General features: G+C 45.9%; 1 protein-coding gene across 2 annotated transcripts in view; it reads left to right on the top strand.

Moving 5' to 3' along the window:
- The window catches only part of RNF152 (ring finger protein 152), a 68,934-nt gene that overhangs the window by 20,492 nt on the left and 23,904 nt on the right, over window positions 1-24,538 (top strand). Inside the window, exon 2 of one of the 2 annotated variants that reach the window (XM_025048130.1) lies at window positions 4,823-5,017. The exons of the other annotated variant lie outside the window; for it this stretch is intronic. The gene's annotated coding sequence lies outside the window, so the exon portion shown is untranslated. The remainder of the gene's footprint in view (window positions 1-4,822; window positions 5,018-24,538) is intronic. 2 annotated transcript variants of the gene reach the window in all.

The raw sequence follows: 24,538 nt of genomic DNA, 5'->3' as shown, positions 1-24,538 counted from the left end.
TTGCCGGAGCAGTCATTAGTTCCAAAGGTTATAGACTATCTCACCACGGCCCTGCTAAGCCGTGGGAACACGGGCAGGTCATGGGCAAGGACCAGTAGACCCTGGTGGGCCTGTGGACCCTACTCTGTTGGTAATAAGGAGCGAGCAGGATGTCTGAAGCTGTAGTGTGGCATCATCAGATGGTTGAGGCGTGGGAAACCGGGCAGAAAGGGTGGGTGAGAATCCTGGCTCTGCCAGTTACTCCGTAACTGTGTTTTAAACGTCTTTGCTGCCATCGCTTGATCTGCAATATGAGGGCAATGGGGATGCTTTCCCTAAGTGGTCCCAAGGATAAAGGAGTCACCACGTGGAAAGCCCTGGCACAGGGCAGCACCCCTGAGGACTGGCTGGGGTCTGACTTGCCATTTAGGGGCAGTTCACAGGATGGTGGGAGTGAGGGAGAGGCTGGAGACAAGGGACCTGGTTTGCAAAGTTGCAGTTGCCAGTGAGGTGTGCCCTGTGGGACGTGGTTCTCCGAGCTTCGGAGGTAGGGGGTACATGGTCAGGACTGTCCCTGCCGGCTTCTTCATTAGCCTATGGTGCTTGTAGCAATAGACCTAAGAGAAATTTTATGAGGCAGAATCACCAGAGCATGATGAAGCTTCAGAAGCATGATATTATCTTGTCTTTTGGACAATGTGGTTACTCTAGGGCCCACTTGTTCTAAAAGGGAATACGACATTGAACCTCAGCCGGCTAGTCTTCCTTGTCAACTAAAAGAAAATGGCCATATTTATAGAATTTTATGCGGTTTCTTTGGGGACGTGTGGACAGATACTGCAGGGACATTTGCGTTCAATTTAAAATGAGTTTCCTGGGAAATCGATTCGACTATATGTCTAAACTCTAATGTTGAGAAAACTCTTTTCTGAGGCACAAAAGTATTAGTTCATTATGAACCTTTTTGAGGTGAGAAAGATTCTAAGTACTAAATTCCACCACTGGAATGGAGGCTGCTAGCAGGGGATTATCTAGGACTTGGGTTTAGTCAGTTTGCAAAACAATTCAGCAACATTTAAAAAGGCAATGGGAGGAAATAGTATTGCTTTTTTGTGCGGCCAACCAGGTTTGTCACATGGATTAGTAATTTAGATAGGAACAGCCATGAATCACTACTTAGAGTTTCACATTTAATTTTATCCTGGAAGCAATTTCCTTTCAAATTTTTGAGCTGCAGTTATCATTAATGAATTAAACATTATGAAACCCAGAGAACTATTAATTCATTTTGAAGTAAGTAGACATTTAAATCTGAAAAAGAAACCTTAAATTTTTTCAGTGGTGTTTAATATTTTCAAGCTGGCAAAATGTGAAATGCCATTCCTGGATGTCATTTCCCAGAGTCGCTAGTGGTGGGTATTGGGGCGGGGGGTGTATGTGCCAACATCTTGGCTGCAAGTTTGGGAGCGTGAAAAATGAAGTCGAGTTTTCTTGGTGACCAGTGATGGGGCGTTTCCCAGAGAAGAAAGATTAAGATATACGGAAAAGGCAGCTGATTAGAGAGAGCGCTCCACCCACATTTCTTATCGTCAGTGCTTTTCAGCTTAAGCCTTTCAAGCTTATCCTTTCCTGGGGCACCTGCCACCCACTCTGTCCCTGCCTTCGTTCCCCTTACTGGATGTTGCTGTGGAAAGGGCTCCTTCAGCCATCAGAGATTGTCGGACATAAGTCTGGGTGCTCCAGCCTCTCAAACAAACGCTCTGAATTCCAGCTTCAGGAAGGTGTGCCTTTGGGGGGTGACAAGAGCGTGGAAGGGCCTGGTGGTTACACAGGAGTACGCGACGATTCCGAAGCCCTGAGCGAGATAGAACGCCAAGGCCAGAGACCTTACCTGTCAAGCCTGGAAAACGTGTTCAATTCTTTTCCTTGAAGACCCTTCAATGTGGAAAGCCGGTCAGAGAATTGGCAGTTTGTGTCTATAGCAGTGTCATCCCAACGGCTGGAAAAGGGAAAGGGGCTACTTTTCAAGGCCAACAAATTTGATTTCCTTTGGAACTTTCGTTTAATTCGTCTTTTAAAAAACAAAACAAAACAAGATTTAGGGCTGTTTCTTACGCCTACCCCACCCCCCACCCCACCCCCACCGCCACACGTTTTTTTGAAAGCCTTTTACTTTGTCAACAGAAGTTCTTTTCAGGATGCTCATCTCATCTGTGGGCAGCCCCTGATCTGGTCTGTGCCTCAGTTTCCTCATGTGTAGAGAGGGAATGATGGCGCCCGCCCTCCTTCCCTGCCCTGTACATGGTAACGAAGATGAAGGGTGGTCATAGGTATGAAAACCCCTAATCCCTTTCTACAAGTGTGTGAGGCAGAGGAACTGTGAGGGTCGGGGGAGGTGGGGGGTGGGGGAGAAGGACTGTGTGTGAACAGGGAGAAAAAGCACCTTCGGTTCCTACCCTTCCCCATTTCTCCTCCAGCGTAGGCCCTGACTTAGGTAGTCTGGCTTCTTAGGGGAAGGACGTTCCCTCTGAGGGACTCAGGGCTGGTCTTTCTGCCTCCGGGCCAGCCAGGCAGGCGGCCAGGCTATGAAACGGGCCCCTTGGCATAGACAGGCATTTTCTCTCTCCTGTTCAGTGCTGCTTCTGAATCGAGAGGTTTTTTATGATTCCTCAGCTGTTCGTTTTTCCCTTGTGTTAATTTCCTAGGGCTGCTCTGACAAAGTACCACAAACCGGGTGGCTTATGGCAACGGAAATGCACCCCTCACACATTTCCTAGGGCTGCTCTGACAAAGTACCACAAACTGGGTGGCTTATGGCAACGGAAATGTACCCCTCACAGTTCCAGGGGCTTGTAGATGCCTCGCTCTGATCTCTGCCTGTCATCACATGGCCTTCTCTCCTCACTTGTCACTTCTCTTCTTCCTAAGGACGCAAGTCGTGTTGGATTAATCCAGTAGGACCTCATCTTCACTAAACATGCGGCAACCCTGCCTCCCACGAGGCAGTATTCTGAGATACTGGGGATACACCTCAGAACATACCTTTTTGGGTGACACCATTCAACCTATCACCCTCACTCCCCCGGCCCCCCACACGCATAGGTGGTTTGATATTCAGTCCTATTGCAGCTTCAAGCGCATTTTCGGAGGGCAGCATATGCCATCCTGGCTCCTCCCAGAGCTGGTCGCCGTGACCTTATGCCTCTGATGGCTGTGTCGTGAGCCCCTGGGAACATGGTCTGTGAGAGCATCGTGTACCCTTAGGAAGCAACTCAGAGTTTGAATCAGCCCCAGAACAGCTCTCTGATGGTCTGCCGCCAATTTCGCTGAAGTCAGCTGAGCCTGGCACCGAGAAGCTTCGATGGGACCACCGGGAGGAACAAAAGTCCTTCCGGTTATATTGGAAACAATAGGTTTTATCAGAAGTACTGAGGTGGGAATTTGAGCAAACACATATGTCCCACCCTGCGAGGTGGCGTGAGTATGCGCCGGCTCCTGAGTGGTGCCTTCAGGTGACGGTGACTGCAGGGCCCAGCACTCAGCTCCAATGGTCCGTAATACGGGGTCATGGCTGCGGGGCATCCGATCAGCCCGCGTGGGTTAGAAGCTCCTCCTTTGCCCTCCTGCACTCAGTACTTGACATCACCCCATCTATAAGAAACACGGACTTTCCCCAAACAGCGTCCATGCAGTAAGAAGGAAGCCAGGAGACCTTGAGCTTCGCCCTGGTTTTGCCCTTGTCTTGCCCACTAAACTTAAGCACATTTCGTATTATAAAGGATCCCAAGTTTCTCATCTCTGTGTGAAAAAAGTGAAACGTGATGTATCATGATGTCTGCAAGCAATTAATAGGTTGCTGTATGCGAGCTGCTGGTGGATCTCAAGTAAATGGGGGTGAGGATGAGGAGAGCCCCTCACTAGCTCTCTTCACGGATAAATAGTAAAAGCTGACAGAGTGGCTTGGACCGAGGTATTTCAGGAAGAACTAGATCTGAAATGCAGAGGGCCGGTTGAGGGGTGCCAGTCTTGTTCTCAGGGCCTGGCTGGGCCCGGAAGGCGTGCCGTGGCCTTGCCTGGTGGGGGCCCTAGGTGGATGTCCACCTTCAGATTAAGCGGAGGAAATGCAGGAGGGCCGGGGACCTCCCGTGTCCCCTCGGCGTGACGAATTGCAATAGGATGTTGGAGGAGATAGAACTGGTGGCTTTTTCCAGAGGTGGCAATATCGCAGGGGCGGACTCCCGGTTCAGGGTGCCGGGTTGTAGGGTTGGCAGGTCCAGGTGGCTTGGAGGTGGGAGGGGCAGCCAGGAGTCCAGTGAGCTTCAGACCTGGAGGGCTAAGAAACCCAGAAAGGACTCACATGAAGGTAGAGGAGCCCCGGGCAGGAAGTCACAGCAGCGCTGGCAGTCAAGGGGACTTGGGTGGGGGCCCCAGAGAGTTGCTCCAAAGCTACCTGGATGTCCCCATTAAGATTTGGGCTGGTCCTAGAACCTGGGGGTGGGGAAAGGGATCGCAGTTGGGAGAAATCAGGGCTGGGGCAGCCTGACCTCCAGGTGGGACACCCAATGCCTGGGACAGGGCAGTCGTCCTGCCCAGCCTTGTTATAGGGTCTTAGCCCTGCTTGATTAATTTCAATAGATTTCGTGACAGAGAAGATCCCAAAATAAAGCTGAGCTCATATCCACCACCTCGGCGCAGACTGGAGTTATTTTTGCTGCTGCTGCTGTTTTACTTATCTGATTATTTATAATCACAGGGCAAATGCTTTATTTCGGAAAATACTATCGAACGTAGATGCTGATACACGTCCACAATAAATTTACTTTAAATGACTATCGATTCACAGGGCTGAGGCTGACACGTTTTGTGATATGGTCCCGCCCAAAAACGGAATGAGCAAAGGCACAGTCATAGTTTTGATCACTGGCCAGGGCCTGGAAGACGTGGAAGTGGAGTGTGGGATTCTTGGCTCCTTTCGTGCCCCCGTATGATGAGAACATGGTCGTGAACCATGAGCCGTGCTCATGGGAACACAGGAACAGTAAGTGAGGAGAGGAACTGCAGTCCCAATAACCGACTGAGGGGGAGCGTTGTCTTGACTGTCTCTGCTCGTAGAGAAAACTCCGTTTATGTGGCTGTTAGAAATTTGCTTAATTTTGCCAGGATTCAAACCAGAGTCTTCTGAGGCCCTATGCATTCAGAAGCAAGGCCCAGCCAAAATATATAACAGCTTTTGACATGCAAATTCTTTTAGCTTCACCATGAAAATAAAACTACGTGGACACGGTGTTTCAGGCATTGCAATAGGAATTGGGTGATCCGTGTTTTTTTTGTTGTCGTTGTGACTGGACGTTGGATGAATTATTTAATTTCCTTAAAGTCTCAAGTTTTCTCATCTGCAAATTAGAAAAATTTCTACACTTTCTTCCTCTTTTAGTGTTGGGGGTTATGTAGTGAATAATATACAAAATAGTGTTTGAAAACTGATATATTATACGACTGATACATAGGAATTATCGGCACAAAGGTAAAAAGTCAGATTCTCTTTTATCCCTGTTCCCCTGCATCTATTTATATTCGCCTCAGAGTTTTGATTGGAAAATGCTGGTTTTTCCTTGTTTTATTACTCGTTTTAAAATGTTATCCTGAGTAGTAGCACTATAGTCTAGATGAGGGCCATTTGAAGAGGAATTATGCAGAAGGATGTTTGTAAATAATGCTTAGGTGACACTATTGCGATAATTATGGCTTTTTGGAGATGAGTTTTATAGCGAGTCCTCAATTTTCCTGTCACTTTTTTTCTGGGCTCCCACTTAAGCCAGCACATTTGTTTCACAGAACTAGCCGTTTGGGGATCTGAATCCCGAGGGAGTGAGTTCAACAGCTCTGTGAACCTACTTTTCTTATGTGGCTAATTCTGCGGACCCCCCAGGAGGACAAAGGCAGCAATATCAACCTCCTCCTCCACCCCTAGTAACACACCCCTTCAGATAGTCAGTTTCCAGCTCCAGTGAACAGCCATCCTTGGATCACAGTGACCTTGAATGCTGTGATGAACCCTCAGTGGCCAGAGGGCCCCAGCGATGATGCTTCATAGGGAATCCGCACCCCAAGGATGACCCCCACCCCTCCCATCCCTTCTGTGCCTGTACCTGGGGAGCTCTGAGTGCTGAAGGCAACATGAAGGTGCAAGACCCTCCTTCAGATAACTATATAAGTGTCCTCGGGGGTCTGCGAAACAAACTCTTGGGACCCCCAAGCTCTGTGGCTTTCCCAGGAGATATACCCGTTGTATATGTCACCGCGCCATTCTCCACCTTATGTGTGTTCTCCAGCTTTTAGTTGTTGGAGAATCTCGAACGTCAGCTGCATTGTCTTCACTTGACTCACCAACTCAGTTCGAATCTATTTTCAGGTTGAAGTCAGCCAGTAAATTTTGTTAATGGACCTTCTGGAAGCTTCTAGAGTCAGAAGGGGAGGAGGTCTTGGAGATCATCTTGTCCAGCCCTCCCACTTTATTCATGAGAGCTGAGATCCAGAGGAGTTGAGAGACTGGTCCAGGTTGTGCCGTGAGTTAAGGCAGAGCCGGGACGGGAACTTGGGGCTCTTCTACGGCCTGGATGCAGGGAAATATCAAGTGTCCATATTTAAATATGGAGTAAGGAGTACTTCGCAGGTGTTTAGTTTAGCCAGGCTATTTTTGAGGTTGTGGTATTACCAAAATAATGAATCACACAGACTAGAACATCCTGTTTTTCTTACGTGTTTATGGTTGACTCCTGGTAAACCAGAATTTCCTTATGTTGTTACCCTTGTTGAAAAGCGTTACCAAATGCATTGGTTTGCTTTTCTGAATTAGTGACCAAAACTGACTTTTCGATGTCACAGAATCTCGCCGCCCCTTAGAATCATTCCAAATATTGGTTATCATTTCATAAGATTATAGCTTCAGAGCATGGATTTGGCACGGGCACAGGCCACACAGTCTGTTCCAGCACGGTCGCTCCTCCCCGCCACGTTAGCTTATTTACAGTATAGTGTATTCTGGTTGTCCGAATTCTTCCGCATGACCTTTAAGAGCCCTGTCTGCGGTGATTTTATTGTCTTGTGGACGGAGCGATGAGTTGCTGGGTTCACACCAGTTGCATTCTGATGAGCCATTGATTTTCTCTTCCTTTTCACGGCAGACTGAACACGGACTCAGGCAAGGTCTAAGCTTGGCGGCGAGAGTCGCCGGGCTTGTTTATTTTCTCTTGCTGTTAAAGTGGCTGTGATTCAGCGATTCGCCAGGCTCTTCTCTGCCTGACGAGCTATGCTAGTGCGAGCAGAGGAGTTTGAAACTCCAAGGCAGCAGTGACAGTGTGACCGTCAGATTAGAATACCCTTCATGTAGAAGGCCTTCACCCCCTGCTTCCCGATTACCCCAGCCAGGATATGCCACATTCCAGAAGATCACCGAGACTCTGATTACCAGCCCTCAGCCGTCAGCCCTCTTGACTTCCGTCCGTTGAGAAGAAGAGAGAAAAGAACTATGGAAAATGACCGAGAGGACAATTTCCCATGTACTCCTGAGTAGGTTGTTTCGAACATGGAGGATGTGGACATCACCTATTACAGGTTTTCCTGGAGACGGTTACGGTGCATATGTGTGCCTTAGCAAGTTCAGATGGCTTTGCTGTCATAACTGAGGGCTTGCTTTTTCCCACCCCCATGTACTTTCTTGCGTGAGTCGTCTCTCAGATAGCTGTGGCATCGAAGTCTGTCTGATGAATTACCACCTCAGGGGGCTTGCCGGTTCTTCTGGACCGTGGGGAGGGGGTCTGGTTTGAGACAGGTTAACCAGTGGCGGTACGTGGCACTGGAGGTTGCCACTTGGCGTGTGTTGGTTGACGAACAGAGGTAATGTGTGGGCAAAGTGAAAACATGTCTCATTCAGTATGGCGAAAGCTTGGAAAAGAAAAGAATATTGCAAACATCACCTCATCGCGGGGAGGCGACAGGAGTGCCAGAAAGAAAGTGGGGCTGGGAGTTATAAGATTAGGTTTAGATTCAGCCCTGCTGGAGACGTGAGACTGGTCAGGTCGTGCAGCCCTGAGCCTCAGTTTCCATTGAATAATGAGGATGGTGTGCAGGGCAGTGGGTATAATGGTTGGTGGGGATGTTTGCTTACTCCGTGGTAGGCTGAATAATGGCCCCAAAGATGTCCTTGTCCCAGGCCTTGGAACCTGACGATGTTACCTGACATGGCAGAAGGAACTTTGCAGAGGTGATTAAGGATCTGGAAATGGAAAGATGATCCTGGATGGGTCCGATGTAATCACAAGGGTCCTTCCCTATAAGGGAGAGGCAGCAGAGGAGTATGAGGAAGGGGCCGTGAGTCAAGGGATGCAGGCGGCTTCTAGAAGCTGAAAAAGGCAAGGAAACGGATTCTCCCCTCAGCCTTCGGAAGGAACCATCTGTGCCCATGCCTTGACTTTAGCCCAAGTGGACTAATTTTGAACATCTAGCCTCTAGAACAATAAGAATAAATTCATGTTGTTTTAAGCCACTGAACTTATAATAATTTGTTACAGCAACGATAAGAAATGAATACCCTTACTTATCTCATAGTTCTTGTAACGGTTAAACGTGACTTCGTATTTATATATTTCTAAATCTCAAAGTACTGCATAGATGTTAGTACTTTTAAAATGACTCGTATATTTATCTGCATTTCCAGGTTAAGGTGGTCAAGATATGCTAAGACCAGGGGAATGATAATCAGGACTTTTCAATTATGCAGCGAACAGACTGTCTGAAAATTTAAACCCATGTCATCAAATGATCTTTAATTGGGAAATTGCTCATCATCATTGGTGTCTGTGAGTAACTTTTTAGGCAAGCAGGCAGGTGTGTACCTTACTTACTGTACCTGTGGTCTCAACCTTGGATGCTCACCAGAGTCACCAGGAGAGCTTTTAAACGTCCAATGTTCAGGCCACACCCCAGGACAATTATATCGGAATCTCTGCAGGTGGAACCTGGACATTGGTATTTTTAAAAGCTCTCCAGGTGATTGCAGTGTCTTGTGTCTGATGAGTAAGATTTTTAGGTCCATTCTCTATGAAGTCTGCTGATCGAGGCGTTCTTCTGAATTTTAAGGGGAAGTGGCTCTGTGTCATATCTTTCAACGGGATTACCATATCAGTTTGTGAGCTATGGTGTGTTTCTGGCAAGAAATACAAAAGTATTAGCCAACATCCCTGACGTGTTCAGCAAACAGATTGGCGTGCCCTGGTGGCAAACACAATTTCAGTAAGCAAACACTTTTCTCCTCGTATTGCCCAAAGGTTTTTTAAAAGCACTCGTGACAGGGAGAAATGGGAAACACGGAGCCTTTCTCTTCAAATGGTTGTGCCCCTGCGGAATTAATAAATATTGTTTTTACATATGTCGTAGGTCCTTATGTCTCCAGTCCGGAGGAGAAAATAATCATTTTGAGATTTCTTTCTTTGGAACCACTGTCGCCGGAAGGAGCTGTGGTCTTTGAAAAGCGCCAGGGCCGACTTCCTGTGTTCCCAGGTGCTCTGAGCTGTGACGTGCCGCGGAGGGCCTCTCCGGGCCGCCGGTCACTAGGAGCGCCCCGGCCTTTGACGGCAGGTGACGTTATCTGCCTTATACGTGTCACAGGGAGGGTATGATAGATAGAATTGTGTCTATAAATCACAAAGGGCTATGCAGATGTGCCTATTGTGTTTTCGTTGGGACTTCTGGGTTGAAGTTAGAAAGATGAGAGAAAGCCTGTAGCATTAGCTTATTGTGATTATGTATAAGAACAGGTGGGTCCTTAGTGACCAAGTAGAGACACTGGCTGTAGATGGCGTGTGATTTCTTACGGGGCATGTAACCAGTGGGGTTTAATTTTTTCACCTATTAATGGAAACGTTAACGCTTGGCTTTCTTAAGAGGGCCCTGGACGAATTTGGCTGTCCAGACAGCAGGGCAGTGTTTGAATGTAGCTCTGGGTTATACTGTCTTAGTTTATATCTTGGTTCTGAAACTCCCTGTCTGGGGGACACTCAGGCAGCTGTTTCACCTGCCTGTACCTCGGGTTTCGCATCTGTAAAATGGGTGAATAAGATACCTTCTCATAGGGCTGTTGCAAGGGTGAGCTAAGGCACCAGCCCGGGGTGCGTCACCAAAGCTCTGCTCTCCTGCCTCCTAACCCTTGACCCTGGGCAGTGCAGGAGGCTGGATAAGTGTTTTATCCTCTCCTCTTCCTTTTCTCCTTCTCCCCCTAATTTAATATTTATTAAATATTTTAATAAATATTTACTGGACACCTACTACTCATAGCAACTACATTATGGATATAATTTTTATGCAAAGTAGACACTCTTGTCAAGAACTTTAATGGTTTAAAAGCTTGATTTAAAATATGGATACAGAGTAGTGATGGGGAGGGATTGGGTGAGGAAAGGCCTATCTTGTTTCTGATAGATCAGAAATGTAACACCTTAAACGGTTTATTTGTACCAACGAGAGTAAGATGAGGAGATGTTTCTATAATTGTGGATATCAGTAGATGGTCGTAGGGACCAGGCAGAGGAATGTTGTTGGCACGTTGCTGGTGCATCAGATGGTCTCCCGGAGAGTGGACCTGGTTCTCCGATCTGATTGGCCAGACAATCAATCGTCTATCAAAGTGAACAGGATGACTGGGGAGTTCCACAGGCCTGGCGCTGTGCCAGCTGTGTAGGGGGTGGGGAATGCATGTCTCACACGGAGGTGTCAGAATCTGGAGACCTCGCATGGAAGGGTGTGGCCGTTTCCTCGATGCTGTGAGTGTGGGGTAGCAGCTTCAGGAAGCTTTTTTACTAGATCCCTGAGCTCAAAGAGGCACTTTGGGTATTTGATGGTTCATGAAATTGTTTATTTTTTAACCTACTTTTTGGGTACCACTCACAGACAGGTTTTTCTTTGCGTTTGTGAACTTATACTTTTTTCATAGAAAATAGTCTAAAATGAAATGCTCTTTTCCCAAGATTTCCCTTGGTGTGAATTTCTTGTGTTCTAATCAAGTCTATGTAGTTCGGCCCTGCTTTTCAGTAACTTGGGTTTTTCTGGTGATTACAGCTATTAATCAAGTTCAGTGGCGACCATAATAGCCATTTGTGTTATTTTCAACTCTACTTTTCAAGACTAAAAAAGAGAATTATTTTAAGGACATGGAATAATTCTAGAGAATGCTCGAAGAACTTTTGCGCTTTTACCAATTCCATTTCGATCCACATTTGAAAAATGGTAACGAAGATTATAATGATGACGATGATTGCATTCTGCCTTCCAGTGGTTATTCTGAACCAGACAGTGTCCTGAGGGCCTTGCACACATATTCTCGTGCACCACCCAGCAACCGTATGAGGCCATGCTTTCTTAGTTTTCGTGTTTTCCAGATGAAGGGCATTGAGGCACAACGAGGTTGGATAAATCGTCCACGTTCAAAAGGCTCATCAGGGAAAGGTCTACCACTCGATCGCATGTGGGGCAGACTCAGGTGTGCTTTCCACACTGCTGTATCACCGCCTTGGTCAAAATCCACACTTAGGTCAGTAGAGAGGAGCCCCTAAACAAGGCAGGGAAAGCCTATTAGCTAATTCGCCCCAGTAAGTCCCTGCCGGGTTTGGTTGAGTATTTATCTTAGAGAGCGGGACACTGAGCTGCTGAGAAATTGGGAACTGCTTCAGGTCACAAAGTAAATCATCAGTGGAACTTAATCCAGAAGCTAGCGGCTCCTTAAACTCACTCAACAGTCTATACACAACTGCACAATCTACTTCAATTTAAATGCATTGATGAGGGAGAGATCCATTTCGTTTTGGGTAATCTGGAACTAGAATTTGGATTAAATTCTAAAACTTCTTTTTTCATATTTTAGAAAACTTCACAGGCTTTGGCATGAGGGCACTGGTCACTCTGGGCAGGTTACCCCACCTCGGCAATGAATACTTCCTACATGTGGCTGGTGGTGGGGTGGATGCTAATGGTACCTAAGGCTTTGTAGATATTTGCTATAAATTGCACAGTGGTTGGTCACTTGCTATGCGTTTTTAATAATTTAAGAGAGCAGTGTTCTCAAAACTGTCGTCATGGGTTTAGGGAAGTTACTCAGAGTCAACTTCGGGTTAGCAGAAACAGGTTTTCTAAAAAGGAAACTCTTTGGCCATACCGCACAGCAATTGTGTCTTAGTTTTTGTGTGTTGGGAGGCCATTCACTTTGGACAAGGAGCTAGTACTTAGGTTCTGAGCTGTTAACCATCCCCTCTCCCCTTCAAGGACTTCTTGACAAAGACTTGGTTTCTAAATCCTAGCGGGTCAACAGATAGCACTGTTAAGAAAGGAAGTTAAGAAAGTTCATGGCCTCTATCTAAGCTCTTTCCTGCACTGATCAAGAGCCCGGGATCCCCACCGACTAACAGGTGTGCTGGGCGTTCTCCACTCAGCCCTCCAGATCATTCTGTATTCCCAGACGTTTTTGGGCTGCATCACCCTGGCTCCCTTGCCCTCTGACCTCAGGCTTGGTTTGGCCACTGGCAGGAGGTGGAAGGACAAGAGAGGAGAGGTCAGAGCCCGCCTCCCCTCCCCGCTCCCTCTTTGCTTGAGCCCCATTTCTCTTCCTCTCTGTCAGCTCCTGATGGGTCCCATGGCTGTGAGCTTTTCCTGATTCTGGTGACAGGTCCTTACTCTGCCCCTTCAGCCCTGGAGTTGGTAGGGGTCTTCTACTGCCGCTAATCCCTGGGGGCCTTGACAGGACCCTCAACCCTGCACAGGTGTGCATCCAGCCCCTCCCTTAGCCTCTCTTCAAATTCTCCTTAGGAAAATGTAGACGTGTCCAGTTTAAGCCATGCACAGCCTGAGTCCCGGTGTATCAAAATGCTAAGCTTATGAGTATTGTTGCAATTCTGTCATTGACTTCTAGTTTTATTTGGGGGAAGGTGATGGTAGAGAAGTGGTATTATTTTTTTCTTGACTCTATCTGACATATAAACTTCTCTTTTAGGATGTGGAATTGTTCAAACATGCTGTAATTATTAATGGTCAGAGAAAAGCACTATCTGTTGCAAAAACATTGGGAAACCTAGAAAACGTGACCCAGTGTGGTGGGCTGGGGTGGGGGGATAGGTCGGTAAGAGCCTGTTCTTCCTGCCACCACGTAGGACTTCAGTGGGCTGATGGGACAGAAGCCCAGAGGTGGTGTTTCAGTTGAGTGTCTACTACATACCAGATGTGGTTCTAGATGCTGGGGATGCAGCACCAAATAGGACGCATGGAGCTGGTGTTCTGGAAACTTAGGCGGTGACGCCAAGCAAAATAAAATAGATAACTTACCTAAGGTGTTTGAATACGACTGTCTGGAGAAAAATAACCAAAGAAACAGGAGTGGGATTGCGGGCGGGTATTGGGTTTGTAGAAAGGCAGTCAGGGGCGGGCTCTTTAGAGGCGGTGTTTGAGCACAGACTTGTAAGAGGTGACGAGGAAAGACACTTTCATATCTGAGAGAGGAGATTGGAGGCAGAGACGGAAGGGTGGGCCTGGAGCGGAGGGAGCTAGGAGAGGGGACCCCGGGGTGCAGTGGCGCCAGTGGGTGCAGAGCCACGTGGGCCATTGTGAGAACTTTTGTTTTACTTCTTGAGAAATGAGTCGTTACTGTGGTTTTGAGGAAGTGATAGCTAGCTCTGACTTTTGTTGTCACACCATCGCTCTGGATGCAGTACTGAGAGCGGACTGTAGGGCGACCGAGGGTGGGGGAACTTGGAGCCGGAGTAGGGTTTTGCTAATACTGGACCAGGATGGGGGCAGTGGAGCTCAGAAAAGTGGTCGGATTCCAGATATTTTTTTAAAAGGTGAAGCTGATGGGAAAGGTAGACGATGAGGTATATTGGAGAGAGGAAGCGTGGACGATGCTGAGGGTTTTGCCTGAGCTGTTGGAAGTTGCTGGCAACTGAGAAGGGAGGATTGTGGGAAGAGCAGGCTTTGGGGTGGGTTGGAGGAAGACTAAGAATTTCATTCTGGACATATTAACTTTGATGAAAAACCCCAGTGGTGATGTCAAATGTGTGACTTTTGTCAGTGTTTGAATGATAGTTTTAAGTTTCACGTGTTATCATTCTTGGTGGCTCGCTTTCTCCGAGATGTGTTTTAAGAAAAAGAAATGTTTACACCATGGCTTTAGTGATTTTGAGAGTAATTCTCAAGGCAGAATATGCAATGCCTGTATTTTCCATTGATGCAAAACCATCTTCATATACTTAACAGATTCAAGGACACTTGTGGGAATTTATTCTGAGCCAAGAGACTTTTGGCACTGTTTTACCAGCTCTAACGAGAACTACACCAAACCTTTTTTAGAGCAGAGCTTCATGTTATGTCATTATGCAATGAGGGTTTCAAGTCAGCCACAAAAGCAGACCTTGTGCGAATGGAAATAGCACATTAACAAAGCCCTGATTTGCTTGTGCGTTAAAGCTTTGCTGCCTTTTTAGATAGATTTTTGATTTTAAATGTTATTCTGGTACCTCTTTTTTCTGCTTTTCTCTCCACTTTTTTTTTTTTCCTGAACATTCTGTTTTCTTGTTGGTAATGCCACAGTTGCTCCCAAAGTGAAGTTAGATTATAAATATGGGGAGAAAAAACATCGGTGTTTATTGAGCAGCTATTTGCTGGCTGCTGGGCTGGATGCCTTCCTAGTTACCCATTTTATCCTCAAGACAGTATTTTGAGATAGGTGTGACTGTTCTTGCTTAGCAGATGAGGATACTGAATCTCAGTGAGGCTAAATTGACTTGCAAGAGGCCACATAGCTAATTAGTGACGCGCGTTGAGATTCCAGTGCGGATTAGTGAATCTCCAAGGTCCAGGGCCTCACCTGTGCTCAAGCAAAGTTCTCTTTTTCGGGCAGTTTAATGCGTCTAGGTGTCGGTGCATTGCTTTGTCTGGCTTTCTTACTGTTGGAGGAGAGGGCAGCCATGCTGATATTTTTCTCTGCTTGAAGCTTCTTTCATAAATGTTTCTGCGAATGTCCTGGAAGGTCTGGGGCACACCTGCTGTGTGCCGTGTTGGTAGGTGGCAGCGAGTCCTCTGGGGGCTTCCACTCTAGCCAACATTAAATAAGGAATCACATGGGAAAAGAGCGTGAGAATAAGGGAGGAGCAGGTGCTCCGTGAGCGTGTGTCGGTCTGTCTGGGACCACATGCACCTCACTTCAACCTCCAAGCCAAAGAATTGTCAGCCTAGGAGGTAGGGCAGAAGGCTCTTGGCAGCAGGAACAGCATGAGGGTCCGAGGTCGGCCTTAGCTTGGAGTAGCTGAGATTGCACAGGTGCAGTGGATGGAGGCGAAGAGACGTGGGCCTAGACCGATAGAAGTGGTCCACTCTTTGGTGCTGAGTGACTGACGTACCTTTGACTTTTCATTTCATGATACCAGGGCCACTCTCGGAGATTATTTTTGGGGATTTTTCTTTTTAAGGTTAGGAAAAAGCCAAGAATAAGCGCGAACATAGTTGGACTGAGAATTATAAGGTGTGCTGTGCATTAGCTAAATTTTTGATGCAGTTTTTGGTCAGGTTCACCAAATGCAAGTGATTCCTGGGAGGATGTTTTTAATTGAGAGGACTGTCAGCTGGGCGGCCTGCACTATGGGAAGCCAGCTTCTCGAAGAGTGGGAAGTGTGAGTGCATTCAAGGGTAGTCGCATAAACTGGGCCATGTCTTAAAGTATGAATGGATCTACCCACTTAAGGTGGGACGATAGAAACCTTCAAACTTCTCAAAACCTTTCATAAGAGAAGGAACCTTTTTGACTATAAACTTCAGACTTCAGCACCTAAATTGATGGAAGGTTGATGCTTTCTAGCACAGAAGTTCCCAGGCAGCCCAGTTGGCTTGAGTGGCAGTCTGAATGGCATGCAGTGAGTGCCCAGCTGGTGTGAGCTGGCGTGTAGGCCTGGCCAGACGTCTGGCACCCAGAGCGACTTCATTGTGTGACCAGGTTTTATCTGAGGTCCCTAACATTTCCCTGCTTACACGGCACATCCCTAACTGTCACCTCTACAAGTGAATAAGAAAGTGATCTTCACTCAGCCTCCCTACGAGTATAAAAACCCTACAGTGTCACCAACATTTTTCTGCCTTCGTATCCACATACGGCCCCTGGGAGGAACAGAGGGAATAAAATGAGGGAATGAAACAGGTTCTTTGTTACTTGCCCCACATGCATTGTTCATCAGTAGGGTGAGCAGGTGAATAAATGCCTTTTGGCAAGGCCATTGTGAGTATCTAAAGCTCATCAAGTCTTTATAAACTCAGGGAAGATGCCATCTGCACAGCTCCTTGAGAAATCAAGTTTCATTGCATCTTATTGCCCTCATTGGAGGTACAGGTTTCAAGCACATGCGACCCACAGACCCACGTTATACTTTTATTCTCGCCTCCAAAGTTATTGCGTAGATGACATGAATGAATAATTTGTTGGACTATGTGTACTGATGATTTAGAAGCTTATCTTCTAGATAAAAAAAAAAATGCTGCTGTGAATATCCTACAGTTCCGAATATGTTTCTCCCACATAAACAACCACAACAAATTGAGTGACAAATATGTTTCTCCCACATAAACAACCACAACCAAATTGAGTGACAAATCTTCTTTGCCATGATGAAGGACAGCCGTCAGGTATTTATTGTTTTTATGATTTCCTATGTCCTATTACCCACAAGTCTTTTCAGATTAGTTGTATAAGATTTTATAAAAGGACTTTGCTCATGAATTTGACTTTGGCTTTCATACAAAATGATAAGCATCATTTGTGCTTTGTAACGTTTTATGCTTGTGCTTGCTAGGCGCCTGGATACTCACTCTAGAGTTTCAAACAATAGCTGACAATCCTACAGAAAGTTAATATCTGTCTAATCTGATGAGGCTTGACTTGAGAAACCATTGAAAGTGGCTAGAAACACACCATCGACCTAGGTCGTTTCTAGCTGGAGCTGGCTTTTTGGTTAGGATGTGCATGAGCTGAAAAGAAAATAGTTTCCTCAATCACTTGGAAACGGTCGTCGAGGTGCCCCTGGGACCTCATGGGCTGTTCTAAACTCCTTCCCATAGCGCAGGTCAGCGGGCACCTGGCCAGATCTGACTTTAAAATGCAAGACCCTTGGGAGGAAACCCATGTAAACCACTTCTGTTCCGTGCAGTCAGATGATTGCGGTAGAAGGGAGCCAGTCAGGCAAGCGACTCCGCAAGGCTCACCCGAGAAGGTGCTCCTTAGAGTCAGGCGCGTGACCTCTTGCCACAAAGGAAGGGGACAGGCCAGAGAAGAGCCTGGTGCAGGTCCTCAGTTTTGAGAAAACAAGTCTCCAGGGAAACACAGGCCTTGTGACTGTTGGCCTGAGTCTGACAGCTGCCAGGCTTGTTAAAGGAATGACAGCGGCCTCCAGGAGAGAAATGGGCTGCTTGGAACACCAGAGAATGTTGTTCCGCGTTTATGGCTGGCATCTGGTCAGCTGTCAATTAATAGCGCCGTGCTGTGGGCTAGAAAACTCAGCCACAAAAGATCTTTCAGGAAATGTGGAATTATTCTGACCCTCATTGTGTCGGCTGGAAAATGGAACAATGGCTTGTTCATAACAAATTGTTCAGTAGGAAAAAACGTAGTAATGGGAATTTCTGGTTAAGTACATAACAAAGTGAATATGAGAAACTTGTGGTAAAAATAAATGTGAACCCTTAAAAAAAAAAGTTCAGAACTGAGTTTAGTTTTGTGATTTGCTGTTAGATTCCTTGTGCAGGCTTCAAAGTAATGCTGGCTAGTACAGTCCTCGGGCCCAATCCAGCCTGCCTTTTGTTTTTGTAAATAAAGTTTTATTGGAACATGGGCACGCTCCATTCATTTGTATATTGTACAAGGGTGCTTTCTGATACAATGGCAGAGTTGAGTAGTTGTAACAGATACTGTATGGCTCACAAAGCCTAAAATATTTACCATCTGTCCCTGTAGAGAAAAAGTGTGCTGACCTCTGTCCTAGAACTTTGGCACTCAGAGCAGCATTGGTGACACATTGGCACATTAAAGTTTGAGAAGCAGCGGCCTAGGGTAGTTATAGGCACAATTCTGTTTGTGTGCAAACGTGTATTTTTCTGTATGTCCACCCTTTCAGAGATAGAGGGGTATGTACCCTATTACTTCTCAGAATGGTTTCAAACCACCAAAAGTTTTGAATCATTAGACTGGAAAAGAGATGGTTACAAATATCTCGCTACACCAAAATATGTCAGATCCAGCTTGAACTCGTTTATTTATTTATTCTTAAATAAAGGATATAAGATTTGTAGCACAGCACAACTATGGGATATGCCATTTTGTAACTATTATTAATGTACAAGGGACCATTACATGGATATTGGTTTCTTGAGCCATAATAGCTAGTGTCATATCACATTGTGGTTCTGAAGATGTTTATTATGTGCCTCTCCCACCTTGGAAAAATGAAAGCTCTGAGGTCCAGAATTATAGGCCTTTGTAATGACTTTTTATGGGTACCCACTAGAAATCACTGCTCATTAGCCTGACAGCGTTATTAAACATCCATCACCTATGGAACCCTGTAGGAATTTCTAAAAAGCATAAGACGGAATCTAAAATGGTCTGAGGCTGACTTCCGATCACCTTTCCCACGAACGGCTGTTTCATGTACACTGTGGGACTTCCTCACCCCATAGCAGGCTCCTACGGTAAGTAGTAGGAACCAGAAGATTTATATGTCACCTCTAGGTTACTTAGATGCACTGGGCAGAGCACTCAAGGGAAGAATTCAATGGTGCCTTTAGAACACTGTGGTGTCAGAGGTAGAGGAGGAAAAGAAGCTCAGAAAAAGCAGAACTCGCTGAAAAGCACTGACCTGGGGACCAGAAATCACACACACAAACCTAAAAAGGTACATATCACTTTGCGGCACCACCTTAAACTTTCTGACCCCTTAGAAATTAATGCAGAGTAAGGTGGACTGCACTATTAAGAATGTGAATGTGTTTTGGTGCTGTTTTTCAAGAAGCGGGGAGGGGTCGGCCCTGGATTCTGGGAGCTTGCGGTGGGGCTGTGAGTAGGGAGTTATACGCAGGGCAGGACTGGCTCTCGGGCTGCCGAGGACCCAGGGACTTTGGAAGTCCACTTATGAAACCAAGAAGTTTAGAAGCAAACACACAGAATAGTGTGGCAAGAGACGTGACCGAGGATGACACATCGGATGGAACTAGGAGCCCCCGCGTCAGAGAGTGGGGCTTTGGAAGATGGGGAGGAGCTGTGAGGGGCTGGACAGGACCTCCACTTGGAGGGCACGGCTCCTTGGGGTTGTGGGTTATGAAGAAAAGACATACCAGTCCAGGTTGCAGGATCCGAGGAGACTTTACTGCTGTTGAGGCTTCTCTGCTTCAGGGGAGCAAGACTTCGCATATTTCCGGTGGAGCTCGGGGGTTACGTATATTTCCTAGCCGTGTCCTCGGACAGGGCCAGAGAGCAGTGATACCCGATGGTCACGAGCGCACCTATTACCCAGATCTCTGCTTCTGAATGCCATTCTGCCCTGAAAAGAATGAACTCCGTGGAGAAATAACCGATTCTAGGCCTGGGGCACGGTAAATATAACATGAGCCTAAAACGTTGCGTGTTTTGTTTGTTTTTTTGTTTGTTTGTTTGTTTTTGCCGCAGAGGAAGTGCTGAAAGAATGATGGGCACGTGTCAAAAGGACACGGGCCAGCTTGAAGGAGCTCCCAACAGCCAAAGGTGGGGCGTTTTCAGCATCAAGTAAATATAGCAGTCATGGATAATATAACTCATTGAATAATATAAAATCAGTGAATCCGTACGAATATGAATAAAATAAATAAGGAAAAGAGGGTAGTCCACCTTCTATAGAATGTCAACTAATAAATGTAGAAGAAAGGGTAGAATTAAAAATCATCATTTGGCAACCAGCATGTTATAATTAATTCAGGCAAGAAATTTTAAAGCGTGCGAAAATTAGTGGGCCAGATAGTGTGATAATAAATAAGATGTTTACATAGCCTTCGAGTATCTCTCCACAAAATCCTTGTTAACTATAAAAGACGAGGGTGGAATTAAAGAGTATCTTTATATTGGAGAAACTCAGGGACAAAGTGAGCAAGTTAATATAACACAACCACCTGCTAGGATGGATTGAGAAAATTACAGCATCACTTCTGCAATGTCTACCCTCTTCCCACCAAATAAAATAATAATAACAATAATAATGATAATAATAATAATAATAATGTATAACCTGAATCTATTCATGAGAAAACATCAGACAAACCCAAATGAGGGACATTCTACAGAACAACTTCCAGTAAGCTTCAAAACTGTCAACATTATAACAGTCAAGCACTGTTTCAGGCTGAAGAAGGATAAAGAAATATGACGAGTAAATGCGACATGTGACCATGAATTCTATCCCTTTGAGTAATCAGGACATTTGGTGAAATCTGAACTGTAGGGGTCTCAGTGTTAATTTCCTGATTTGAGCGGTCCTGTACTTACCTTGTAGGAGATACTTAACGGCATACGGGAGTAACAGGACCTCAAGTATGCAGGAGGGGAGAAGGAATTAGTTTTTTGCAACAAGATGGGATCCTATGGTAATTCTTTTGTTTATTGAGATTGTGGACGATAATGGCCAAGGTCAGCTTGGATTGCAGGTGGCTGAGGCAGGTTAAGAACGAATTGGCAGCCTATGTTGTCTTTAGCAGAGAAGCAGATTCCAGCAGGGACAGGAAGGACCAAGGAACAGATAAAAAGTATCACTTTAGGATAAAGGAGCAGCAACCTACAAAAAGACGAAGGTTCTCCAGGAGGAGGTGAATGGGAGGCAAGGAGTCGAGTCGTGAGAAAGGCTGGGTTATGACTTCAGTACATCTGGATGTGGAGGTGAGAGCAGGGGCCTTGAGTGGGGTTTGAACAGCAGACGTACACGCATCAATCTGTGTGCCGTCCTTTGCTGGGCCCCCCAGTGCCTTGCTGGTCCATGGCGCCGCCTCCATCTCTTCCTAGCTGTGAATGGAGTGTTATCTAGGGATGCTCGGTGGCTATAGATGCTTTGGGGCCAAGTTGGTATTGCGGGGAGTTTGCCAGGAGCTTCAGAAGGATTACAACAGTTTAGTCTAGAAAGAGAGTCTGGTTCAGGCTCACACTGAGGTCCATTTCATTTAATCTTGGTTCACTGAGATTCATTAGAAAGTCTTGCTGGCTCAAAGAACAAGCTGATCTACAAGGATGAGATGCTGCTCCTCTGCCTTCGGTTACAGGGCTGATCTTTAGAGTCTGTTTTGCAATTGCCGTTCTGGTCCCTTGGTCGTGCCAAAGTAGGGAAAAACCAGAAGAAGAGTCTGAAATCGCGTGTAGAGGATTGTTTCATATTCATCGAATTCACTGAAGAGACAAATGCCTACCATGTGTTTAAACGCTGTGCTTTTGAAAGATAAAGAACATCTATTTCCCGTTCTAGAAAGACCGAAGTCTGGGGAGAGAACTGTGAGTGCACAGTAGTAATAACGCAGCACGGGGATGTGGTTTCATAAGGGCTGAGGAATTGCAGGGAGGGGAGGCTCCAGCTTTGTAAGGTTGGGGAGGGAAGCCTTCAAGTCAGGGTGGATGGATGGTGGGTGAGTTTCTTCGAAGAAAGGCGCAGCCGCAAGGAGCTGGAGTTGGAGGGTGTCCTGGGGCCGAGGGGAGGCGTCGGGGTGGGCCGCGGGGCCCATGTGATTAAGGGGGGCCCGATTGAAGGGCCTGGTGTGCCACCCCATGAAGCCTGCAAGAACGACTGCATTTGGGCTCCATGAGCCAGGAACTGTGCTCGACATTTTCCCTGGCAAAATAGAAAATTAATCAAGAAAAGCGCAAAGTCAGTTATTAGGTTGCTCAGGCTTCCATGACAAATTGGCGCAGACTGGGTGACGTAAACAGCAGAAATGTTTTCTCTCAGAGTTCTGGAGGCTGGAAGTTTGAGATCAGGGTGTCAGCAGGGTTGGTTTCTTCTGACACCTCCCTCCTTGGCTTACAGAGAGCTGTCTTTTCTCTCTCGTCACATGATCTTCCTGCTATATGTGTCTGTGTCCAAATTTCCCCTTAGAAGGACGCAGTCATGTTGGACTTGCCCCACCCCCCAAGCTAAAATGACCTCATTTTTGCTTCATCACTTTGTTAAGGGCCCTATCTCCAAATACAGTCACATTTTAAGGTGCTAGGGGGTAGGACTTCAACATATGAATTTTGGGGAGATGCAATTCAGCCCATAACAGTCAGAAAGCTCTGTTTTTGTAGAGCCCCGCAGAAGTTTTGACAAGGCGATTCGCAGCTTCTCTGTAAGTGTGAGAGGCTTGCTTTAGTTGTGTTGAGACTTTCTCTCGCCTACGATCTTAGAAATAGAAGGAATAAGTTAACAGGTGGAATGGAGATGAATTTTAACATTTCGCCCCATTTGCAGGCATCATGACACTTCATCCCAGAATATTTCCAGCATGAGTCTCCTGAGAACAAGGACATTCTCCTTCAAAGCCACAACATCATTACGACACTCAAGAAATTCACCATTAATTCAGTATCATCTAATATACAGTCCATATTCTAAAATCTCTTATCACGGTAGAGCTCCCCCACCCCCCTCCCCATTCTGGATCCCGTCATGGTTATAAGTGTCTCCTCAGTTTTTATAATCTAGAACAGTCTCCTTGCTTTTCGTGTTCCTTTCTCTGACCTTGGCCCATTCCGCCGCTGCATGTCTCATTCCTTCATGACTGGATTCAAGGTGAACATTTTGGCACGGTACCGCCTAGGTGTTGGCGTGCACATCCCCTCATGACGTCAGTCTGTTCCATTTGTTGGATGGTGCTAAATTTGCTTTTTGGTTAAGGTGCTATCTGCCGGATCTCCCCACTGTAAAGATGTCTTTTCCCTTTACCATTTGATAAGCAATCTGTGAGTCGATGCTTCAAGGTAAATAAACTTTTAACAACCTTTTACCCAATGCTATAAGCATCTCTTGATCTTTGCCCAAGTTATAGTCACTACATTGGAGATGGAAAAACGGTGGTTTTGAAAATTTAATCAGTTGTTTTTCATAATAAGCTAACATTTGTCAATTATAAAAGAAAAATCCTCCCCTCATTTCTTTCTTTCCCCTACTTTTTCTGTGTTTTTTTTTTTTCCCTCCCTTTCATTATCACTATGGAGTCACAGAATTTTTTTTTTTTAATTAAGTATCTTATAAGACATTACCTCTGTCTTAGTTCAGGATGCTATAACAAAATATCACAGACTAGGTGGCTTAAACACCAGACATTTATTTCTCAAGGTTCTGGAGGCGGGGAAGTCCAAGGTCAAGATGTGGGCAGATTCTTGGTGAATATCCGTTTCCTGGCTCGTAGGTGGTTGCCTTCTTGCTGTGTCTTACCATGGCACAGAGAGAGAGGGGGCTTTGGTCTCTTTCTTCTGATCCCATTGTGAGGGTTCCATGATCATGAGCTCATCTAAACCTAAGCACCTCCCAAAGGCCCCACCTGCAAGTACCGTCATATTGGGTGTTAGAGCTGAACATATGAATTGGGGGGAGGACACCACATTCAGTCCACACAGCACCATCGTTTTTTTGTACGTTCGAATGTTGCCACATTTGACCAGCGCAGTTCAAGTACCTTCGAGCTGATGCCTAAGGCCATCTTACGTGTCCCCATCTTTCCTACTTGACGGTGCTATGGAATGATTCAGACCCACTTTGTATTTTCTCTGCCCCGGACCTGGAATCAGCCATTTCTGAAGGATTTCAGGTTCTTTTCTGAGAATGGTCTTAGAAACCAAGAGCTGGGAACTAAATATCTTCGTTGCTGGAATGTTACTGTCTCTAGGCTTTTTCAGTGGGCAAAGCTTAGAATCATCTGTCTGTGTAAATCATGATCGCATCGTCATGGTTCCACCTTAAATTCAGCACACTGAGTTCCCCCTCACTTTCCCTCATTCCGGTATTTTTATTTTTCTTCTCCACGACAAGCAAATCTTGTTTTCTCAATGGAATTGTTTACTTGTTTTAGCATATTGTATATACAAGATAGTTTCAGAATTACTACTTACTACACTAGCATTCATACCAGCCACAAACCAATTAAGTTCGGGATTGCTTAGAAGTTTTTGTTATTATCACTGTTGAAGAATGCATCCCGTTAAGGGTAGGCAGAGTGCTTATATTCAAAAGTTACATGAATGTCGTTATGTCGTCAACTTGAGTTCAGTTCATTTGTTTCTGTTTATATTTGATTTGAGGGTTTGATTTTGCTCATCCTTTTTGGTTTAGTTACTTTTTTTATTTTTGAATACATAAATTGTTCTCATGACTCAAAAGCCACAGATGTATGAAAGGTGTCCCGAGGGAGGCCCTTCCTCACTGTCCCCACCCACTCCCTTATCGGTGACCATTTACATCAGTTGGTTTGTCCTCTATTTATTGTTGTGAAAATAATTAAA

This window comes from Pteropus alecto, unplaced genomic scaffold (genome assembly GCF_000325575.1).
Source record: "Pteropus alecto unplaced genomic scaffold, ASM32557v1 scaffold14, whole genome shotgun sequence".
Lineage (NCBI taxonomy): Eukaryota > Metazoa > Chordata > Mammalia > Chiroptera > Pteropodidae > Pteropus > Pteropus alecto.
The sequence above is the reverse complement of the archived record's forward strand: the minus strand, read 5'-3'. Positions and strand labels throughout refer to the sequence as shown.